The following is a 21,429-nucleotide window of genomic DNA, read 5'->3' as shown; positions in this document are numbered from 1 at the left end:
TGCTCTGGGCTCTGCCAGGGCTCTGCTGGGCTCTGCCCTGGGCACAGCTGGGCTGGTTCTGCCCTCACATTGCTCTGACAGCTTTGCATCAGACGAGCCCATTTGAGCACAGTGCCTGAGCTTTCTCCTTTGGCAGGTGAGTGAGACTCCCCTGCAGGCCAGGAGATTGCAGCTGGGGACACACATCCAGTTGGCAAGGACCCAGACTCTCCACAGTCCCAGCTGAACCCCTGAATCTCTGCAGGAATGCCTGGATCTCCACTATTCATTCTTCATTTCTTTTTGGCTGGAATTGTGCAGTTGCACTTTCTTCCTCCTCTAGAAGTGCCATGAGTGGCCAAAGCTGGCAAGTGAGCCGTGTTCCTGAGGCAGTACAGTCTGGAGCTGATGGATGGAGAGTTGCCCTTCCCACTTCCAAACCAGAGCAAAAGGCCGTAAGTGGGATTTTTCATCCGTAAGAAACCCCTGACAATTTCAGAGGGAATGTGCAGCTCATTCCCAGAGTGAGAAGGAAGGTCATCTTCTAAAGGATTTGGGGTTTGACAGAGTTTAGATTCCCAGTCCTGTCTGGAGTTGGAAGGGCCCCAATCAATTTCCTATTGCTTTGACCACAATTTAAAATAACAATGTTGGAAACAACCCCCAAAAACTTTAAAAAAGGCTGCTGAGGTCAGTAAGATGGATCCATGCCATCAGCACATTTACAATGTAAATAACTGAGTTCTCTTTTTAAAAAGATCATTTACCTCTTAATGCAAAGTTACAGAAGATGTTTCACTAACACTTGGATTTTATTTTTATCTTTTACAATTCATCTAATTGTTTTTTTTTTTCTTTTTCCTTTTTTTTTCCCTAAATAGAGGTCCTGGCCCTCTTCCAGCCAAAGGGGAAAGGGCCCCACCAAGCCTTGTTACCCACAGATAACATGGTAAAGCTGAACACTAAAGGACCTTGTGGGCATTATTCTGGAATTAAAAAGGTGCCAGCTCCATGGACAACAGAATTATTGTTCCTAACTTGAATGAGATTGAGCAAAAAGAATGAAGAATTGTGTCACTAAAGTACTACAGATGTCTGTAATTTGTACCTTGATAGTCAGCCAGAACCTTTGTTTGCCAAAACACTACAGAGTTTCACCAAGGGATCAGTCATCAAAGATGTTTTGAAAATGTAAAGACCAAGGTAGCCAAAGCAGTCAGTGTCACTAATTGCTGGGTATGTTCTCAGCTGAAGCTGGGAGGAATGGGGTTCCCTTGGAGGGCTCACCCTGTGGGGTGGCCAGAACTCTGTCAATGGGCTCTGCCTCGTAACGGAGTCAATGAAGGGACAGTTACAGAAAACTCTGCTGTGGGACACAGGAATACAATGATCAGTGAGACAGGATTCACTCAGATTTCCCGTCAGGAGAAACCCAACCCTGTTATAGTTCTAGAGGCAACAGTGTCAGAAGATTTCTGTGCTTTACCATCACTGCCAGTGTCAGTAGAACTTGGGGTGCTGCAGCTGGTCAGTGTCAGTGTCACACCACTCCCAGCTGCAGGGCCACCATTTAGGCTCCTTCAGCAACAAGCACACGGAAGACTTAGGGCCCAGAGAACATTTTCCACTCAAAGAGTGTCTTGGGTTTCAGAAAGCAAAAGATTCTGGTTCGCCCTGCGCCCCATGTGTGCTGCCCTGTCCTGTGGAGTTGACATGAAGGAGCTGAATGGATTATTAGAATAGGTAGCAAATGATGCTGTTAAAATGTCCAATAGCACATCCTATGAGCTCCAACAAACACAAATGGGGACTCCAGAGAACTACACGGCCTCGGATTATCTACTTGCTGGCCAAGGAGGAACCTGGGCTATCAGGGGATGAGGATGTTGCACTGCTAGCCGTGATGGGTTTGAAGGCCAACAGCCAGGAATCACCTTGGCAGAAAGAGCAGTAGAAGAGTGGCAGAAAGAAGAAAATTCTTTTTGGTGGGATTGGCTTCATGGCTGCCAAATTAGAGGCTGCTGTGAAATGCATTCGTGGCAGGGCCTGTCATCATTGAAGTGTGTGCACTTGGTGAGTTGCTGGGACACTTTGTGCTGGGAAGTGGAGTATTGAGACCTTCCTTAAAAGATACAGTGTCAAGAAAAGAGAGGCATTTGGTAAATAAGGGAGAATGGCAACAATTTAGGCATGTTTTAAAAGGAATGTGAATAGTTCTGAGTAATAAACTGCACTTAATTGTAGAACAAGAGGAGATGCCTTTTTGCTTAATACTTAAATGTAAGCTGTGTTACTGAAAGAATTGTTACGAAGGTTGTAGTTGATTGTAGGTCTCAGGACCAGTCAAAGTACCAAGGCCTGAACAGGCTCTGAGGCAAAGCTCACCTTTAGATGAACCTTCCAAGCAAATGTTGTATTTGTATCCACTCATTTAAGAAGCATGATTAACAACATGATCAATGTATGTGTTCCTTGATAAAACATGGATTTATCTTTCTGTATTTAGAAACAGACAAGGCCCCATCTGGCCTTGTTTGGGGGTGAAGGATCAAAGTCAACTCCCTTGGTTCCTCCTTCAGCCCTGGCCAGGCTTTGGGAGAAAGCAGTCAGGAGAATGAAAGCAGATGTTCTCACACTAGCAGTGATGCCAGCTTGTTTGTTAAACAGTGTAAAAGCTGTGTCCTCTCACAGCTTTGGGGTTGGAGCTTCATTGGCTGCAGAGGTGGAGGCACCTGCAGGAATTCCCAGTGTCTGGGAGTGGCTCTCCAGTCCTTGGCTTTCCCCAGCTGATGTGTGGCTGTGGATGATGCTAAAACCTGAGGCTAACTGGTGATGGATCTTTCCTTAATCACTCCAGGCAATCTCTGGTAACAATGACTGGATGCATTGCTGAGCTTTTTTGTAATGCTTTGCTAATGATGATGTGCTTTGCTGAGCTTATCCTTTTGTAATTCTTTGCAGCTGTGCATGATATAAATGACACAATTCCTTCACTTGGTGTCTGTGTCTTTGGTGCTGACCCTGCCCACTGGTGAAACAGGGCCCCCTCCAGCCTAAGTGTTACCTGGGAAGAGAAAAGCCATCACTCCAAATGTCCCCCCTTCCTCCTTGTTCCCCCCACTTTATACCCTGAGCGTGATGCCCTATGGTCTGGGGTATCCCCGGGGTCAGTGGGGGCCACCTGTCCTGGCTGTGTCCCCTCCCAAGCTCTTCCGCAGCCCCAGCCCCTCTCCAGCGTGGCCAGAGGAGGGGCAGGCCAGGCTTTGGCTCAGTGGGAGCTGAGCAAGAGCAAAAGCATCTCTGTGTGCCCAGCCCTGTGCTCAGCACCCGGCCCAGCAGCGTCTCAGTGCCAGGGTCTGTGCCATCAGTCCCTGCCAGGGGTTTCCATGGCACCTGCCAGGCCAGGTGACCCAGGTGTGGTGTCCCAGTGAGGGCTGCCATGCAAACAGTGCCCAGCACTGCCCCTTTCTGTCTGCCTGACCCGGCCTTGGCCCTGGCCCTGGTGTTTGCTGCTGGTTCCGCGGCGCCTGACCGGCCCGCGCGGCACAGGGCAGGCGGCCACGGCACAAACCCACAGCAAGGGCTCCCCTCTGGCTCTGGGCAGTGACAGCAGCCCTGAGCAATGGGCTGGCGCAGTGGGGTCGGTGCAGTGTCCATGGCAGCAGTCCCTTGCAATGGCCAGTGCAGGTTGGGATGATGATCCACCCTCACAGCCGGCCCAGGGCAGGTGTGCGGTGCCCTTCCCCACAGCCTGTCTGCACAGAAGCACTTCCAGGGCTCTCTGCATTTCCCTTCCCTCACTCCTGAGTCACTCACACACCTCCCAAGGACCCACTGGGAGCTTTGAGCTGCAAGGAGTGCAAAGCTGGTCTGTCCTTCAGGAGTTGCTCTCATTCTGCCCTGAGCCAACTCTGGATTTGTGTTCATTGCAGAACTTCCTGTGTGTCTACATCATTCCTTGCAGGGCTCTGCCTTGGGGAAGGGGAACCTCCTTGAGGTACCTAGGGCTTGGGACACACTTGAGGAGTGTGTCTGTTTTAAATGGGGAAGCTTAGGAGTTTTAGATTGCTTCAAAAAATAAAAGAAGAAAACCCCTCTTTGCCTGAGTGCAGCCATTTCTCCAAGCACAGCAGGTCCCAGGTGACTGAGCAGAGACAGGACGGGCTTGGGCTATGTGGAGCAAGGTTGTCCACACTGCCTCAGACCTCAAGGCACAGCTTCTCTGACTAGGCCAGACATCCTCAGGAGAGTCCCTGGGCCAATATCAGTCGCTGAATGCTGCAGCCACCTCTGCTCTAAATAGAACAATCATAAAATATACTCTTCAAAGAGGAATGTGGATTTTTTGGAAGCTCTTGCAAATAGTTTTCCATCAGTATTGTAGGAAACCTTCCTAATGGACTGCACTAGAGCAGAGGGAGATCTGGGCAGAGCCATGGTTTGTCAGGACTTGCTTGATCCCAGTGAGCCCTGTGGTGCATTTAGAGCTGAGCCCTGGAAGCTCAGGGCCTGAGAGGAGATTGCGCCAACCTAACCAGGAGTCAAAGTCCGAGGGAAAACCCAAAGTGTCTCAAAGCATGAATGGGTCCCCTGAGGTCCATCCACAACACAGACCCCTCATGGACTCGTTGGAGGAGAGAATTGGAGGCCAGGATGGCACAAACCTCTCAGAGACTCAGTGTGGGAAGGAAAACGGGAAGTACCTTAAAAGAACTGCAGCACCTTTAAGCATTATTGAGCCCCATTGAGTGTTGTTACTGACAGAGAATCTCCAGGGACTAATTCCAGCAGATAATTGGAGGCCATGGTTGCACAGAGCTCTCAGGACTCCAAGGCAAAGCCCAAGTCCTTGGAAGAAGCTGCAGTCCCTGGGAGCATGAAGGAGGGCCCAGGGCCATTGCTGCCCAAGGCTGCCCAGGCCAGGAGTGCAGGGAGGCAAAGGCTCTGTGTGGGCAGCTCAGCTGCTGAGCAGAGCCTGGGCTGGCTGGAGGCAGCAGAAAGGCCAAGGCCTGAGCCCCAGCCCAGGGAAGGCAGATCCTGTCCCTGCCCGCTTGCTCAGGGCTCTGCCGGGAGCACTGGCACATGGAGGGGTGCTGAGGGCAGGACAAGGGATGGCAGTGCCCAGCCTGGCTGGGGCTGTGCCAGGAGGCCCCAGTGCCTCAGGACAAGGTGTCTCCTCCTCACAGCCCTTGGTGGCAAGACGCTGCTGGGCCCCAGGGCACCAAGGCTTGGCTTCTCCTGGCCACTGCCAGCCTTGCCAGGGCCCTTGGCCATGTCCAGCACAGCTTGTCCTGCGCTGTCCCACAGCTCTGCTGTGTCCCTGCAGGCTGCACACTCCCATCTCGCTGCCCCCGGGCCCTGCCCTGCCATATCCAGCCCTGCCCTGCCCCTGCCATGCCCAGGCCATGTCTGCAGTCCCCCCAGCCAATGGGTGGGGGTGGGCAAGTGTTCCTGAGGGCACAGGGAGGGGACAGCTGGGCTGGACTGACCCAAGGGATCTCCCATTCCGTGCAATGTCACGGTCAGCAATAAACTGAGGGAAAGGAAGGGGATAGGGCTGGCAGGGAGGGCTGTGGATGCTTTCTACCAAGACATTTCTCACACAAAACACAAAGTACATGTTCTTGATCCTGTCCTGCCAGGAGGTGGCTGGACATTGTCTGCTGATGGGAATCAGCAATAGGGGATTGATTTCATTTGTTGTTTCTTTGCTTCCACCTGTGGCCTTTGCCTTTTGAGGCCCTTGCTGAGGAGGGTGTAGAAGCCCAGAAGATCAGGACCTGGTTTGCCTGTCCCAAACATCAAAAACTGGATGGCTGTGAGACCAACCAAGGATTGGTAAGAACAGCCAAGATTTCTTGGCAATAACACACTGTGAGGAAGAACAGGCTGTGGCCATGGCTGGGGCCATGCAGATAAAGGCAGAACTTTTCCAGAACAAACATCCTTGCTCTGGCTCCTGGGCATAAGCAGGACATGGCCCAAGTGCAGGAATGAGAAGTGGGCATGGACTGTGGGGGGATCAACACCACCAAAGACCCCCAAAGCCTCTGAGCCATTTCCAGAAATATTTAGCAGAACAAACTGCACGTGAGAAGTCATTTGTACAGAAAGTGAGACACTTATTGCCAGGGCAGGGAAAAGTGATCAGTGAAGAGGTCCTCCCACCAAGCCCAGGCACATTTGTGCCTCAGCACCCTGGACATCCCAATGGCTGGATCAATCCTGGAACCAGGACTGGTGATCTCCTCTCTCTATAATTTCCTTTCTCTCTGCCCCTCTGATTCATGTGTCTGTCTCTGTCTCTCCTGTCTGTGTCTCTCTTCCCTTTCACCTTTCCTCTTGTGCCTTTATACAGAACCTACTGACATGCCCTTTTATAGCTCAGGGACTGACATCCCAGTGTCTATGCCAAATGCATAATAAATTAATAAAACTTTATAGGCCTTTGTGGACTCTCTGAGCTTTTTATTTTCTTTCAGCCACGAGCATCTACAAAACTTGGGTGTCTCCTTCGCCTTAAGTTTGGGAGATCACAGAGAGAGAAGGAGAAAGAGGCTCGCTGGGCGCCTGATGGCCGCACACATTTAACCCGCCAGTGTTGTTCTGCTCAGCTTTTCTCTAGCAGGCAGCATTAACCAGATGCAGCTGCGCAAGGGTTTCCAGCAATTTGGCATCATCCACAAAGGACTTGGAAGTGCATTTTGTCCCATGGCACAGGGAATATATGAATATTCCATTGTAGTCAAGGGCTGGTCACTGCGGGATGTCACCAGGGTGTGGCTTCCAGGAGGACTCTGTTCCATGGACAACATTTGACCCTCATTGTTCAGCCAAATTCCCACTCACCCCACATTCCATTCCTTCAGCCCATCTCTCTCTAATCTGGCTTTGAGGAGACCCAGCAGACCATGTCATAGACCCTGCTAAGGTCTGGGCAAACAACATCCCCTTCTTTTCCCTGCCACGTGGGTTCTGCAGTCCCTGCCTTGTGCTGCCAGTGCGTGGAATGTCTGCAGGAGGATTTGCCACATCCCCTTCCCTGCTGAGCCTGACCAGGCTGTGACTGTCCCCATCCCCTCCCTGCCTTGTTTGCAGACTGGTTCTATGTCTGCCCTTCCCAAGTGCCCAGGACCCTCTGGGATGGCTCTGGCCTTTCCAGGGGCTTTGAGAGAGGTCTCACCGTGACACTGCCCAGCCTTCTCAACATCCCTGACACCAAAGGCCTCTGCCACATCCCTCAGTTCCAGGTCAGTGCCCAGGGCAAGGCACGGCCCTCTCCAGGTCCTCAGGGTGGTTCAGAAGGGAGGCAGCTGTGACTTCTCCCTGCAGACCCACCACTCTAATGTCCCTCTGTGCAGTCTGTGGCTGTCCTGAGCATTTCCCCTGGAGCCTCCCTGCCCTGGATGTTTCTCTCCATGCAGCCCTCAGCACATTGCAGGAAAGAACTTAGGTGGTTTCACAGAGGATGCTACTCTCTGAGTTGTGAGAAGTGACATTCACTTTTAAGGATTTTAAAGGTTTACTAAAAATTTTAACAAAATACAACAAAGGTCTGAATAAGAAAAAAGGACGGTGCAATGCTGGGAGTTGGCAACCCCGGCAGCCATGAGCTCATCTAGAAATTGGCTGCTCCCATTTTTGTACCCCTGGGGGTTGCCTCAGGCAACCCTGGCCCCTGCCAAGGTCTGTCAGTCGACTCTTCTTTGCCGTTCATCCGTGGAGGTTTCTTTCCTGCCACTTGATGGGAGGTGAGGTGTTGTCATGCTGCACTTCCTAGTAACAAGCTCGCCCTTTTCTCAAATGTTTTATGCACAGGCACAGGTACACACCCTCCTTCCTCATGCCTGGACTACTGAGGCCCTCTCTTGGCAACTGTACGGGCTGGGGAAGATGGACTATGGAGAGAACAGAGGACATCTAAACAACAAATCACAACAACGCAACTATAAGTCAATAAAATTTCCTTAACATACATATAATATTAATCTCTGAATTGCAAGAGCCAACCATTGCATTAGGCATTTATAACAGAGTGAAGTGGCCTCAAGGCACTGTTTGTGCTACTGGAATTGTGCCACCCCCAAGTGCTGATGATGGTTTTCATAGTAAAAGGATTTAAAATCCTGGGGATTTAGGGTTAAAAGGAAAATTAAGCTTAGTAAGCCCTGAAAAAAAATACCCTAGGTACATGTAGGCCTTGTACCTTGCTAGAACTGCACCTGTGTAGCTAGTACATGATAAATGATATACTTGTTAGATGTGATGATTGTTTAGTAACTAAATATAATTACTGTTTAATCATAAGAATAATCATGAGAAACTGTGGTCAGGGGCCTCAGAAAGATCATGAGAAACTCATGCTTGAATAAAGTCAATGTATACAATAGAACAATTTAAGTTTAATAATTAATATGTAAGTTATATAATGATAGAATATAAAATACATTCAGCTCAAAAGCTATGTGGAGTCAGATTTGGGTCTGTACCCCTGATTCCCAGACCTCTCAATAAAAGCACCTGCATATAATCATATCCTGTGATTATGTGTGTTCCTGAATGCTGATAATCTGTTCTATGGTCCTTATCAAGTCCCCCCTTTTCTTGAGACAAACTTCCGTATGGGAACTAGTTTCTTAATACCTATATTTCATTTTGCAGCATAAGAAAACTTCGGTTTCTAACATTATTTCTAACGTGTCTTCTTCTGCACTCTCGTTGGCTAAGTGTTTCCCCAATTCCAGTTTGGTCTTATCCACTTGGTGTGCTCTGCAATGCCTGATGGCAACTTCCTCTTGTTTCTAGATACTTTCAAGTGAACCCAAGATTTGTCCTCTGTTTTTGATCGGAGCTTTGATATGTCAAAAGGTATTTTTCTTTCCAGAAGTCCCATGTGCATGTACCACTCCAAAGGCATATTCTGAATAATTTCAAATGTAACTCATTTTTCTGTACTCGATTCCAAAGCTCAAGTGACTGAAATTAGTTCTACTTTCTGGGCTGAAACACCAGAGGCGAGTGCCCCCAGTTCGATTACATCGGGTTGTGGAGTCACTGTGTATCCAGATATTTGGATAGGAAGTTTAGGGGCTTGGTGCTCTGACAGACCAGCTGCTCCTGCTGCCTGCTCTGCCTTTGGCATCTGCTCTACTGAGGGTATGGCAGCTGCAGCAGGATTTCCTGTGGGAAGAGGTACCACTGCTGACATAGCCCTGGGACTCCAGGGGCCCGTGGCTGTGCCCTCCAGCACAGGGGTGTCACCCACAGCGGGGCACGGGGGGAAGGTGAAGGGCATTAGAAGGGAGAGAATCCAGTGTCTAGGGACTGTGTGAGGGAAATAACAATTTATTTCCTTTTCCTTGAATAAAGAATTGCAAGAGCCCTGCTAGAGCTGCTGGGGGATTGGCCTCTTGCTGAGGCCCCTCCTCTTTTTGGGACACCATGTCCCCCTGGGCAAGGAGCCCCTGTTCCAGCCAGGAGCAGAGGTGCTGTGCCTTCTGCCCCGGGCAGAGGGACCTGCTGCTGTCACCACCTCTGGCCACAGGTCCTCCTGATACTGGTCCTGCCCTGCAGGGATGGGCACAGGTGGGGAGTGGCAGTGAAACCCAGGGCAGGGGCTTTAACATGGACTGCTGTCAATGAGTTGTCGAGAAATTACAGTTTTCCTTTTCCTGCCAACCAAGGCTGTCAGTGTTTCTGTGTTTGTATTAATGAGAAGGGTTAGGGTTAGGGTAGAGTGTGGGTTTAGGGTTAGGATAGGGTGTGGGTTTAGGGTTAGGGTTAGGTTGGATTGTGGGTTTGTGGTTAAATGGAGAGCAAAGTGATGTCTGCATTGAATTGATTTTAATTTTTTCTTTCATGGTATTTTGTCTGAGAAAAGTCTGAAAATTAAGGACCTCTTTTTGGAATCTGCTATCTTTGCCCTTGATACTAGCTGAGTGACCCTTCAGAACTAAGGGAAAGCATGAACTCTTTTGGCCACTTTTAGAGGGAGAAAATACCAAACCCAGACCTGTTTTCTGAATCCTCTGGAAAATCTGACTTATCCAAAAAAACATGATTAGGTATGTATGAATTTTCTGTTTGTCATTCATTCAGACACCTGTGAAGCCAGATCAGTAATGGTCTCTTTAATGATTTAACACAGCTGATTGCCATTAAATCACTTGAAATTATGGCCTCAGCTTTCAATGGTATTTTGAATATGAGAATTTCCATTTCAGGGAGGAACAGAATACATTTGCACAGTTCCATTATGGGTGGATTTTTTTTTTCAATACACAGATTCTCTCATTTCCCCTTCTTTAGCCTTAAGCATTAAAGTCAACCATCTGCTTTGGAAATGCAACTCAAATGTAACTCTTTCTACTATTTTGCTTAACTTATTTTTAGAGGCTGAAAACATTCAATTGTAATTTGCTTTATAGAATACTTAGTCATTGTGGGACTGGAAAAAGATTACAGGAATTTCTCCCATCATAGATTTTAAAATATTTTAAAACGCTATTATAAAGACTATTTATCAATATTTAATTTTTGCTTTCTGTGTAACCTTATTAAAACAAGCATTACCTAGCAGGTTTTCAGTTCAATTACAGCAGTTGCTTTTCAGCAGGCTAATTTTCCTGTAGGACTAGACAAGAAAAGTAACTTAGGAAATTGATTTTTCCACATTGTTGCAGTGTAGGAATGGTATTCCCCAGTTTTGTGCTCACCCTGATACAGCTCAGACCATGTGCCACTCACTGACTTCCCCACCACTTTTCCTGCGGCAGGAGGAGAGAAGAGCACAAGTAGGTAAAGATCACAGGTTGAGCTAAGAACAATTTACTAGAAACAGCAGTGAAAAAAACCCACAAGTGGTAATAACAACACTAAAAGGAGAGTGTACAAGAGGTGAACGAGTCACACGTGATTGTTCACCCTACAGAACTGGGCACAGCCCACGATTTACGGCACACCGGCGGAGGAAGAACAAGCCCCTTCCATTTCCCCCTGCCACGTGGCAGGTGATATCCAGTTACTCCAAGGTCCTGGCCGTGCTCCTCCTGGCTGCTGCAAAAATTACCCCTGTCCTGGCCAGATCCAGGACACGGGATCTGCCCTGCGGGTCCTGGCTCTTCCTCTGGGTGAGAGCCCCCCATGGCATCTGCCTAGCAAAAGGGACTTCAGGACAACCTATGACTTATGGACATTCCCCCTTCTGCCCCTGTCCCAGCTCCCTTTTTGCCTCCAGGAAACTTTGAACAGAAGTAGCACTTAGGTGCAGTTCTGCACATTCTGAACTGGCAGGAATGTGCCCCACATGTCACTCTAGGCACACGTGCAGCAAGGACAAAGAAAGTTTTTGAGGGGCCTGGGTCTCAAGGTCTTTTGTTCCAGGAGTACCACCTGTTACTTTCAGATTCTGCTCAGGGATAACCAGTGACCTTCTTTTTGTTCTACATGAGACATAACCATGTGTGGCACATCAACTGTCACTTTTTTCCCCATTTATTTTCAACCATATCCTATCAATCAGGACCATGGTGGCTCCTGCTCTGAGGTGCATTGGCCATTTCTGTAGTACATTGTTTGGTTGTCTTTTGAGAAATAGGCTCAAAATACCACAGGGTTACTTCCCTTACTCCCATTCTTGGAGCTAAAGATGGAGTTATTGTGCAAGGCAAAGGCACTCACATATGAACAGTGCAAAGGGGTCAGTCAAACCTGGTTACTCCAGAGCAGGGGTTGTCATCAATAACCTAAAAAATATATAGAAAGGCTGCTGGACATTCTGGAGTCCAGTGTAACACCTCCATGGATTTCTTTCATGATTCATACACAGGCTTTTCCAATAGTTCATAACTGGGGATCCATCATCAGCAGCATCCAGTCATTCCCAAAAAGGGACACAGATGTGGGCTCTGGTGTTTGACAAATTGCTTCCTCCCTTTCTTTCCCCAAACTTTCTTTCCCTTGTGAGTGGGGCAGCCAGGAGATAAAACATGGGTAGATATAGACATGGTCTTGAAAACAAACACAAGATGTCATAGAAAATGTGCTTTGGATGGTAATATTCAACATTCTCAACTACATGCTCTTCTTTTCTCTCCCTGTAATGACTGGACAACACTTATTTTTGGTGCCAGCTGACTTAAATCAGGAATAATCTTGGGCATGGGGAGAATGACAATAAAACCATCATAAACTGAGTATAAAATGTTTATCTACATGTGTCTATAATTTCAATGGCCAGCTGCATTCAGCTCAATTATCAGCCTATAATTGTGCTCAGGGACAGTGTGGGCCTTTCCTTGTCAGCTCCTCCTGCACAGCACATGAGGGCCTAGGCATGCTGCTGGCTTGTTTCCTTTTAGGAGACTGGGATGAGGAAAGGTCCAGGGGTTTTGTCAAAGAGATGATATTTGAGTGACTGTGCATGTGCTGGAAGCCTCGCAGACTGACTGGCCCATGACAGGATGGCCCAGTGCTGGGGAGACAGCACCTTGCTGCCCTGGTTAGGGGTGTTAAGTTGCTCCTTTGCCTCAGAGAGAGCCAAGTGCAGCACTTTTGTGCAGAAACACTTCATTAGCCCTGGTTTGCAAAGCTACTGCAGCAACTGGTGTGGCCAGAGCAGCCCTTTCTGCACTTGGAAATGAGCTGAGTCAGTCATGGGCTAAGGCAGGGCATTCCCCACGTGTGCACATTTGAACTCCCTGTGCCCCGACTGTGTCGCATCCCGCTCCTCAGTGACATCCCGCCCAGCCTGGAACATGGAACTCCCCGTTTCCAAGGACACGTGGCCATTGTCACCAGCACACAGCAGGACCGCTCAGACCCTTCGGCAGCTGCGGTGAGAGCGGAGGTGTCAGAGCGACAGCGAGTGTTGGTCCAGCTTAGCTGGTTCTAGCACACGTTGGTCAAGAGGCTGATCCACACACTGAGTGGAGGTAATTATTTACAGTTCTGTGCAGAAATGGGGGGCTCAGGGACAAATTGACAAAGCCAGCACCACAAGAAGTACAGTGTCTTTAGTATTTCTACATTTTAGCAAAGAAAGGAATTAGTGTTCATTGACTGCAAGTTCCCAAGTTCTCTTCATAATTAGTATTTTGTCTGCTGTTGGGTAATAATCATCCTCTCATTTGTCACGTTCATTAGACTGCATGCTCAGTCTCTCCCTTCTTTTATGTCAATGGTTTCTTGAGCGCATGGCCATGGTCTGCCCCTGCTGGAATGGCCTTTTATCTCACAGGAGGTGATTCAGCACAGTTTCTGCATTGGCTTTATCAGTTTGTTCCTTTCCTTGGGGGTTCTGCCAAATGTCCTTGTGCCCCTAAATTCTGCATTCTTTGTGCCCACCATCAGTGGTACATCCTTCTTCCCAAGCCTTGCTAACCTCCCTGGTGTCTGAGGCAGCTGAAGCCTGTCAAGCCCTACACCTCAACAAGGCAATTCAGCCAAGAAGTAACCTGCCTTTCAAAGGCCTGGCCATCACTCCTTGGCTACTTCTTGTTTCAGGGGAATAATCTCCCTTCTTGTTGATGAGCCTTGAAAGCCACAAAGGACAAACATCAAAGAGCACATTTTCCTTCCAAACATTTTGCATTTTGCAGATTCTCCAGCAGGACCAGTGGCTGTGTGGGAGCCGGAGCAGCCGAGGCAGAGCAGGATGGCGGAGCTGTGGGCCTGGGCACGATCCAGAGCGTTCCCCAGGGCCCCGGTCTGCACTGCGTCCCGCAGGGCCCCCGACAGCACTGCCGTGCCCGTCAGGGTGACCCAGAGGTGCCAGGACCAAGAGGTGAGGGGCAGGTGTCGGGCTCTGCGGGCTGCCAGCGGGTGGGGGCTTGGCCATGGTGTTGGTGTCAGTGCTGCCAACCCCGCGGGACCTGTTGGGCAGGGCTGGGGCCCCACTGGTGCTCCAAGGGCCCCTTTGAGGCAGCTGCCCGGGGGAAGCCACTCACAGGGATGACACGGAAGAGGTGCCAGTGGAAGGGGGAAGTTCTCTGATGGATGTGTTTCTCAGGGATGACACTGAGGAGGTGCCAGTGAAAGTCAGATGTTCTCAATGCTGGGACACTCAGGAAATTCATGCTCTGGGCATGGCTCTTGGTCAAAATGCATGGATTTCTCATTGCTCCATGTTTGCACTGCACTCACCAAACATGTCAGGATAAAGGAAACTCTCTAACAGTATTTTTTAGCATTACGAATAACCATTTCTTTATTCTCAGCTGTGATGCATAGTGGAGAACTCCAGCCACATGCACACCATTTACAAAGCTATTCCAAACAAAGAAATTTCAGCATTTTTTGAAAACAAAAAAATTAATCTTCATTGGTTCCAAATTACATAATTTCTTCAATTAAGTAATATTCTATCTTCTCTTTGGTATTGATGTCTCCCTTCTGGTGGTAATTCATTCACATCTTTCAGTCCATTCATCATAGCTTTTTAGATTTTATAACAGACAATTTTGCCTACAGAATGAAGCAGTTTGATGGCAGTAGTTGTTTTCATTAAAAAATGTACTTAGGCTGATGAACATTTTAGTAATTTTTAACCTCCCGCAGAATGTGATACATTCTGTATTAAATTATGAGATCGGCCAAGCAACACAAATTTTGTTATATCTGATTAACCTAGGATAAACTGCATCCATTTCACAGCTGCCAAGAATTGCATCTAGAGCTGAGGACAAGAGCAAGGGTTTTCATGCCTACTGCAAGTCAAAATTCACCTTATGCAGATTAAATTCTTCTTGGAGCTGACTCCAAGATGTGCTTCCTTAGTACCAAATAAGTCCCAGCATCAGGTCGTGTCCAAAATTCTTATCTTTTTGTGAACCACTCTCACCTGGATTGTTAGCTGAACACTGGCAGTTCAGTTCTACTCAGGTGCTTGATTTCAAGGGAAGCCTGTGCCTATAAATTCCAGAAATGGGAAAGGGTGACTTGCTACTTGAACACTTGGCTGCATTAGAGGCCAGGTGAGGGTTGCTCTCTCAGGGCAGTTCTGTAGCTGGCTGCTTGCAGAGGGAGAACTATGTCAAAGCAGCACTTTCTAGTGATGTGACAGCAAACCTTCGCAAATACAGCTCTTGTTTAAAACAAAGGGCCTAGTTAATCAGCAGCAATGGAGAGTAGGCTGAAGTTTTTACAGAAAATATCTTTTTCCTTTTAGCCAAATGCCAGGGAGGCATCGCACAATGGAAGTGCGCAGAATGTCAACTTGTATAACCCAGATGGAGGTATGATTGCCTTTCACATTTTGCTCAATGTCTGTAAGATTTTCAACTTGGTAATTCATTTTTGCAGCATATTCTTGGGACAGGGGATCTCTTGTGTTCAGAGATCTCAACTGGAGCTGGGATGCCCTCAGGTCAACCTTGCAGTCTCTTGTCACTGCACTTAGCCACTGGTTTGTTTTTGCCCTGTGAAAACCTGCTAGTCCTTCCTTGTTGGCATATTGGTTGATGGGACGCAACTTGGAACATTGAGGTCAAGGTTTAGACTACTCCTAAATTCACAGCCTTGGTAGCTAAGGTTTTGCTTTTGGAGTATCTAGGCAGTGTCATTATCCTTTAAATTTAAATGGGTAAACCTATGCAACCTTGAGAATGTTGCATAGAGAATTTCATAAGGTCAGTGTGGGAAACTTTGCTTGATTTAATTTTTTTCTCTCGGTCATTAATACATGAGTGTTGCCACAACACTGTGTTGGGTTTTTGTCAAGGAAATTGAAAGGAAGATATTGATGTCATCTTCCCCACTGATTCCATCATTTCCCCCAAAGCACAATGCACTTAGGTGATGTCATTTGTTATTAATCTGTTCTCAATGCTGTTTCCCCAAGGAGCCTGGCTTCAGGCAGACTCGAGGTGCACATTCCCCTTACAGGCACTCAGTGGTGCTGCCTGCAGCAGTGAGCTGAGCCAGGTACAGCCAGCTGCCCTGAGAAAAGCAGGCTCTCACCTGGCTGTGGCTGCAGGCACCTGCCAGCTGGGACTTCCCTGCCACTGCAAGTGCAGCTCTTGCTCTGCCTTAGCCTACTGCAGAGCATTTTAAACTAGTGCCATGGTGGCTTTTTGCAGAGACAAAACTAAACTTCACATTTCTCATTGGGGACATTCTGTTTCGCATGTGAATGATGATTTGTGTGATTCTTGGTGGTGGTGTGCACAGATCCTAAGGGAATATTTAGCATTCGGTAACTGAGGGACTGGCAGTAGTGAGACAATTGTGGAACTTGGCACCGCTTTGGCTTTAGGCTGGCACAGAGAAACTTAGGTGAGACAGGTCTGGTTGCTGCTACGGTACAGGGTGCCTTTGCAACATGCTCCATGCTGTACCAGTTAGGGACTGGCCTTTGTCACAGAATCAGAGAATCAGAATCAGACTTGGAAGGGATCCACAAGCATTTGCAAGTGCAGCTCTGTCCCCAAGAATCCCACCAGGTGCCTGTGGAACTTGTCCAAATGTTTTCCGAGCTCTAGTGGACTTGGGACCATGAGCAGTCTTGTGGGGAGCCTGTCCCAATGCCTGATCACCCTCTGGGTGAAGACCTCTTACCTAATTTCCATCTTAATGCTTGCTTATGGCTTCAGGTAATTTTCTTTAGAAGTCATTCAGGGGTATGGTTTTAGGAGGTTTTTTGTTTAAATGCTGTGGGAAGATTCTCTATCCACATTGGATTGAACTTCTCAGAACATTAGCAGTGTCTACACTCGACAACTGGCATGTTCACCGTGTTCTAAATAATTGAATCCTTTGATGTTTGTGCAATTAGGTTTGCAGACAAATATCAGAGAGGCATGGTCCAAGGAACAGGAAGTGGAGAAGGGCATTAAAAATTTGAGCTACATTGAAAGACTGAAGGAGCGTGTCAAGAAAGGTCAGTCTCTGTGTGTGTGACGGAAGAGACAGAGCTCCCAGATTTCTCACCAATATGCATCAAGTCTCCATCAGCCACTAAGCAGGAGTTCCTGGTTTCAAAACAGTGCTTGCTGTGTCATATCCCCTCCCTTGACCTGCTGGCCACGCTTCACCTGATGCAGCCCAGGACACGGTTGCCTTTCTGGGCAGCCAGCACACGCTGCCAGCTCATGCCCAGCCTCTCATCCACCAGCACCCCCAAGTCCTCCCCACCTTCATCCCAGGCTCCTCATCCCATACCAGCATCCATGCCCAGCTGGGATAGGGCATGTCCCAACCCCAAAGATGCAGCACTTTGCACTTGGCCTTGTTGAATCTGATGAGGTTCCCAGGGTCCTACTTGCCAAAGTTCTCTATGTCCCTCTGGATGGCATCCCAGGCCTCTGGTGTTGGCAAACTTGCCAAAGAAGCATTTAATCCCACTGTCCATATCATTCTTGACATAGCTTAGTGCTTGAGCTTACAAACTGGAGAAATCAAATGAAAACCACCATGCATATAAAGAGTTTTTCATCAATACCTCACCTCCAGTACCACTCCTTCACAAGACATTTTTAATGTCTGTTTCTTCCTAGTGCTTTACTGTCTGGATTCGTAATGATCTATAAATTCTGAACAAATAGAGTTTCAACAGTCTCGGTACATCCTTTTGCATCAACTACCTTGTTTCCTCCTACTCCCCATTTGACAATTTGTTTTCTGTTTTTTTCTTTACTGAAGTGAAAATACCAGAGCTCAGGAGAGCCCCACACAGCTCTCCAGATCTTGTGCCCGAGAGGAAGAGAACGACACCCATGAACCCTGCAAAATACATCCGGAGACTTTTCAGTGCTGTTTCTCAACGACCCATCAGAGACAGGGTGATTCATTTACTGGCTCTGAAGAATTACAAGAAGTCAGAGCTACTCGCCTGCTTAGAGAGAGAGGGAGTTGTGGAAAAGGACAAGGATTCCCTTGGAAAGATCCTTCAGGAGGTGAGATCCTGGAGCTGCTGCCAGCAATGCTAACTCTTAGCAGTCTTACTTCAGGGTTTCAATTAGAATCTAATGAGAAGTTTAGGAAATGCTCTTTGTTTGCATTTTTCCATCAACTTTACCCAGTTTCCACCCAACTGCAAGTCCATGTGACAAAAAGAAAGAAATCTTCAAAACTTTGGAGGCCTTGTTGCTGTTTTTCTAGAATAGCTTACAATGTAAATTCTTTGTAAATTCGTTGCTTCTCATGCCTTATTTTAACCCTCCCTCTTTTCCTTGCACTGGTAAACTGCTTCATGAAGTAACTTCAAAGGGTGAAACCCTCAACTGGGTGAAACACTTCACTGAGGTCCTTAAAATACCCTGGGACAAGTTTCAGAGGAGAGAATTTTGGTAGCTGCATAGGGCAGTATTTCATTTGAAGGGACATGGTGGCCTCTCAATGGTATTTGCTTCTACTGGGGTCTGTGGGGATTGCCTTCCAGGGAAGGGTGTTCCAGGCAAATCCTACATGATAAAGATGGTGGCCCAACTTTGAACACAGATTTTCATTCCTGTTGTGTGCATTGAGTCTTTGACTTCCGAGGCACCTATTATTTCTCATAATTTTCCAGTTGTCTTTTTAGTGCCACTGGTATTTCTTTATTACAGCCATTCATATGATTCACATGGACTGAAGGATGCAGTGGCTGTTTGCTTCCTTTTTCAATATTCCCCATCAATGTAGGCTGTTGCTGAATTATGCAAGCATTAACATAACAAGTAGCAATATTTCCTTTTTAGCTATGAAAGAGGTGATGATAAGATTTCAAAGCTCAGCTCCTTCGAGGGTAAGAGATGAAAAAAATGTCTCCTTTCTTTTTATTCTTGTTGATGTTTAAGGAGATTTTGAAGGAGTATTTTCTTGTTTGCAGTGTGAACTGCCTGGTGATACTGGTTTGCATTCTGAAAGGGCTGTGTGACCAGCACTACATCCTGAAAACTGTTACTCACATTTCTCTTAACTTCATAGGGAGGTGGTGTTGTTTTTTGCTATACATGAAAAACCAGTAGGGAGAACTTGCTGAGCTCTTCTATTCACAACCTTCCTTCTCTTCCAACATGGCCTTAGTTCTGCTTTTAAAAAGTGATATCCTGATTCTGGGTACCTTTGCTACATTTAAGCTGTTGAAGTGTAGCTCTAGGTAGGTTATCTCCTATAAGTGTTCTATAGGAAGCTGTAGTTTCCTCTGAGCAGACACCTGAGAAAGAAAAGCAGTTCTGTTTGCAGAGACAAATGCCAACATCCTGTGGTGCTTCATGGGATGATGAAAACATGCCATGTTACAGGTCCAGGTTGTGTTCTGCCATGGCAATGTAGCTGGGTGAAACAAGAGGGCAGCAGGTGTCCTCTGGAGAGTGGAAAAATATGGACTTGCTCATGGAGATGATGTTGTTCAGGTCCTCCTCAAAAGAAAAGGAAAACAGAAAGGAAAAACCTGGTCTCTCCATGTATTTCAAATGGTGAAGACTGAGAGTTCTGGCATAGTGTACCTTGATTCTCAAAGCTGCATTAAAGGTGAAAAAACCTGAATCCCTGGTGCAGGGAGAGGTTTTCATAGTGTCCATTTCCTCCATGCTTGCAGCAGTTTGGAATTTACTTACATCCAAATTTCTACAGCCCAAATGGACCACACCTCCTTAATATTGCTGCCTCTTACATGACAGCTGCTTTGTTCTTCACATCACACAAAAGGCCTGGAAAACTGGTGCATGATTTTCTTTTCAGCTTTGCTTTAGCTTTATACTACCAGTTTTACATCTGTAGTCTGCCCTTTGGTGTAATGAATATTGATGTTTTAAATGTCTGCCCGTAGGTAGCCAACCTGGATGCAAATGACAATTCTTTCAGTCTGAAGGAACATTTCTTCAAAGACATTCAGGTTGATTGGCCTGGCTTCAGTGAAAGAGATAGAAAGACATTGGAGGTGACCCTTTTTCAGTAAGTTCAGCCAGGACAACAACCATTTCAAAAAACCTTCTGGGAAATGAAGGTCTGTTTTTGCACTGAGGAAAGAACAATTACTGTTGATATTTTTGCCTTGTAACCTGAAATGCTGGACCATCCTTACAGAAAAACAGCCTCATCTCCACATGCCACCAGCGGCACCAAGTCACTGTCTCTGGGACCTTCTGAAAGAAATACTCCACTGAGAACTGCTCAGGTATTTTGTGAATTTTTAAACATTCTCTACCATATATGATGTTTTATCCCACTTGTTCTTGGTGTCCAAGCTGTGATATGAAGCAGTAGTGCTGTCTGTACATCATATAAACCTGAAGTGTGTAACTTCTAACAGGATTCCTGTATGGTTTTCAAGATGGTTACAATGTCAAAGCCTGCAACAAGCTTGCACCCATGATTTGTTTCTCATGGTGCATAGGAAACTCTGCTAAGGACAAGGTGTGGACATGGTTTTGGTACCTAGCTATGTCTGTGCAGTGTTCTTGATGATATGGCAGCTCTAGTACCTAAATCATGCATGGTAATGCCAGTGCTACTGTTTGAAGAGAAATCTTAGGGAAGTCTAGCATAAGGACAAATTCCAGTACTGAGGCATTTGTAGGAAACTTGTTTTACTGTCCTAAGAAGCATTTAGGCTCCCATTTTGATTCAGGCTATCCCATGTGTGAGGAGGGGACTCGGAATCATTAGGGAATACCTTGGACTTGTCAGGCTAAACACCAAGAGATGGCCAATACAAGAGGGCAAGGAAAATGTTTTGAAAGAATCTTGGAAAACACTGCATGCAAGGTATATTTTCTGTATCTTAAAGAATTTTTTTTAAACAGCCCTGGTTTTCCCTAGCTCTTTTCCCAGCCAGAGCAGGAAGTGCTGCAGGGCCCAGCATCCTCTTATGTCCTACCTCCATGCCTACAGAACTTGTGTCAGCAGGCTGGCACAGAGCTGTGTCTGGCAGTCCTGCTCTGAGCTGCTGATGGTGGGAGCAGTGTGTGCTTGGTAGGGAAGAGGCTGTGATCCAGGCTTTCCTCTGGAGAACAGCAGGAATGAGACCTGCAGCCAGGCTGGGGCTTCTCTCTGTTGTTATCATCTCTGCACTGGACACGCTGCGATCAGCACCGCACCGGCGGCTTCTTGGGGCCGCTTTAGTGAATCGTGTGGCTGTGTGACAGCAAGAGCTGAGTGTGTTCCTGGTGTGTCTAAGCAGAAATAGGGAGCAAGATAAAACCAGCCTGAGCTCCTCATTTTGGGTGAGCCTTTGATAGAGGCGCTGAAGGGAATGTCTTTCTCCCAAAGCCATTTAGCTACAGAGTTGGAGGAGAACTTGCTGAATACTCAGGTGAGAAAGTAGGAATGAAATAGAGAACATATTGAGTTGCAGCACCTCCTTGTATGACAGGCCGTTTTAAGTAAGAAAGGTGTGTGTTCAACCATTGCCAAGTCAGAAATGCTGCTTTTTCAGAGCAAAACTAATTGGCATCATCTTTGCAGAAACGGCCTCTGGCTTCTGCCTTTATCAATCCTGTGATGACCAAGAAGCAGAGGACTGACCAAGAG

This window comes from Lonchura striata, chromosome 32 (assembly GCF_050655825.1).
Source record: "Lonchura striata isolate lonStrDom1 chromosome 32, ASM5065582v1, whole genome shotgun sequence".
In the NCBI taxonomy this organism is placed as follows: domain Eukaryota; kingdom Metazoa; phylum Chordata; class Aves; order Passeriformes; family Estrildidae; genus Lonchura; species Lonchura striata.
This window is presented reverse-complemented; position numbering follows the sequence as displayed.